Genomic DNA, 3,216 nt, shown 5'->3' with positions numbered 1-3,216 from the left:
ACCATTGTGTGCTCGTGCCTCTAGTGGCCACAATGGGGACTTCATGTTCAGTATAGAATGACGTCTGAACAGGGCTGTCGAAAGACATCTTCCAACTGAGGCAGTGTTTTTCAACCTTTTCTGAGCCAAGGCACGTTGTTTTCATTGGAAAAAATCCGTAGGCACACCACCAGCAGAAATCATTAAAAAATGAAATCTCAGCAGCAGATATTGACAATAAAAAGTCGTTCTCGCAATTGTTTGATATTAATTTAAAGGCCTACTGAAATTAATTTGTTTTATTTAAACGGGGATAGCAGATCCATTCTATGTGTCATACTTGATCATTTCGCAATATTGCCATATTTTTGCTAAAAGGATTTAGTAGAGAACATTGACGATAAAGTTGCAACTTTTGGTCGCTGATAAAAAAAAGCCTTGCCCCTACCGGAAGTAGCGTGACGTCAACAGTTGAAAGGCTCTTCACATTTCCCCATTGTTTTCAATGCAGCTAGAGCTATTCGGACCGAGAAAGCGACGATTACCCCATTAATTTGAGCGAGGATGAAAGATTCGTGGATGAGGAACATTAGAGTGAAGGACTACAATGCAGTGCAAGACATATCTTTTTTCGCTCTGACCGTAACTTAGGTACAAGCTGGCTCATTGGATTCCACACTCTCTCCTTTTTCTATTGTGGATCAAGGATTTGTATTTTAAACCACCTCGGATACTAAATCCTCTTGAAAATGAGAGTCGAGAACGCGAAATGGACATTCACAGTGACTTTTATCCCCACGACAATACATCGGCGAAACACTTTAGCTACAGAGCTAACGTGATAGCATCGTGCTTAACTGCATATAGAAACAAAAGAAATAAACCCCTGACTGGAAGGATAGATAGAAAATCAACAATACTATTAAACCATGGACCTGTAACCAGACGGTTAATGCTTTCCAGCCTGGCGAAGGTTAACAATGCTGTTGCTAACGACGCCATTGAAGCTAACTTAACAACCGGACCTCACAGAGCTATGCTAAAAACATTAGCAATCCACCTACGCCAGCCAGCCCTCATCTGCTCATCAACACCCGTGCTCACCTGCGTTCCAGCGATCGACGGTGCGACGAAGGACTTCACCCGATCACAGATGCGGTCGGCGGCCCGGTGACGGAGGAAGTTAAGGTGAGTTCGGCGGCTAGCGCGTCTGCTATCCATCTCTCAGTCCTCCTGGTTGTGTTGCTGTAGTCCGCCGCTAATACACCGATCGCACCTACAACTTTCTTCTTTGCAGTCTTCATTGTTCATTAAACAAATTGCAAAAGATTCAGCAACACAGATGTCCAGAATACTGTGGAATTTTGAGATGAAAACAGAGTTTTTTGTATAGGATTCAATATGTCCGCTTACTTCCCGTTTCAGCGATTGACGTCACGCGCATACGTCATCATACATAGACATTTTCAACCGGAAGTTTAGCAGGAAATTTAAAATTGCACTTCATAAGTTAACCCGGCCGTATTGGCATGTGTTGCAATGTTAAGATTTCATCATTGATATATAAACTATCAGACTGCGTGGTCGGTAGTAGTGGCTTTCAGTAGGCATTTAAAGCATAACCAACCATGCATCACTATAGCTCATGTCTCAAAGTAGGTGTACTGTCACATTACGACGTGACTTATTTAGAGTTTTTTTGGTGTTCTCCTGTGTGTCGTGTTTTACTTCTTGTCTTGCGCTCCTATTTTGGTGGCTTTTCCTGTTTTGTTGGGATTTTCCTGTAGCAGTTTCATGTCTTCCTTGAACGCTATTCCCCGCAAATGCTTTGTTTTCGCAATCAAGACTATTTAAGTTGTGCGGACGCTATCCTTCTTTGTGGGGACATTGTTGATTGTCATGTCATGTACGGATGTACTTTGTGGACGCCGTCTGCTCCACGCGCTGTAAGTCTTTGCTGTCGTCCAGCATTCTGTTTTTGTTTACTTTGCAGCCAGTTCAGTTTTAGTTTCGTTCTGCATAGCCATCCCTAAGCTTCAATGCTTTTTCTTAGGGGCACTCACCTTTAGTTTATTTTTGGTTTAAGCGTTAGACACCTTTTTACCTGCACACTGCTTCCTGCATATTGTGATCACGACAAACCAAGTTCCCCACATCTACAAAGCAATTAGCTACCTGCTGCCACCTACTGATATGGAAGAGTATTACACACTACGGATATGGAAGAGTATTACACACTATTGATATGGAAGAGTATTACACGGTTACTCTGCCGAGCTCTAGACAGCACAGACACTCAACAACAACACATCATTCGCAGACTATAATTACTGCTTTGCAAAACATATTGTTAACCCAATTAGTTGAAATGACATCATCTCCCACGGCACACCAGACTGTATGTCACGGCACACCAGTGTGCCGCGGCACAGGGGTTGAAAAACACTGTTCTAAGGGTACGCAGCATCGGGAATCTGCCTACTGGCGCTGACGAGACGCGGGGCCGCCATCTTGGAGTGGTGATCCTCTCCACTCAGTGCAATTCATTTGGCAGAAGCAATGAACATTTAATTCATCTTACCTCACTGAATACCACTGATTTTCACACGCTTTTTTGTCATATGTGTAGCTATGATAAAGCACACATGTTTTATTATTCATAATTTGCTTAACAGTAATAGAATATTCTTATATGCTATAAGTGAGCAGACGTCCGAGATCAAAACTGGGAATATAATCCCAGAGAAAGGGGAAAGAAACGGTCAGCTATTTTTAAATTCAAGAAACAATATGATTAGGTTGTATATACATGCTACATAAACAATGTATGAATACATTAGATATATATATATATCTTATAGACTGTATCTCTGTTGCTGCAGCAGCAGAGAGTTTATTCTGTCTTGGCACTTTGTATTGATATTTTCTATTACATTCTTCCCTTAAATGATCGTGTTTACAGTGATTGTTTTATATGTATTTTTTATGTATGTCACTTTGGATAAAGGCGTCTGCCAAAGACTTCAACATAAACATATATAAACTTATTTCTTGTTTAAACTTTATGTTATTCAAGTATGACATTTTTGAATGTAATTAATTTCATTGACAAGCAATTCTATTATGGTCATAATCCTGTTTGCTAGCGGCTAGGATTTCAGTACTATTGAAGATCTTGGCTCCTTCTCAACTCTGTGGTACTATTCTTTTCACAAAATACAACCAATAGTACGTTAA

This window comes from Entelurus aequoreus, linkage group LG22, assembly GCF_033978785.1.
Source record: "Entelurus aequoreus isolate RoL-2023_Sb linkage group LG22, RoL_Eaeq_v1.1, whole genome shotgun sequence".
In the NCBI taxonomy this organism is placed as follows: domain Eukaryota; kingdom Metazoa; phylum Chordata; class Actinopteri; order Syngnathiformes; family Syngnathidae; genus Entelurus; species Entelurus aequoreus.
The sequence above is the reverse complement of the archived record's forward strand: the minus strand, read 5'-3'. Positions refer to the sequence as shown.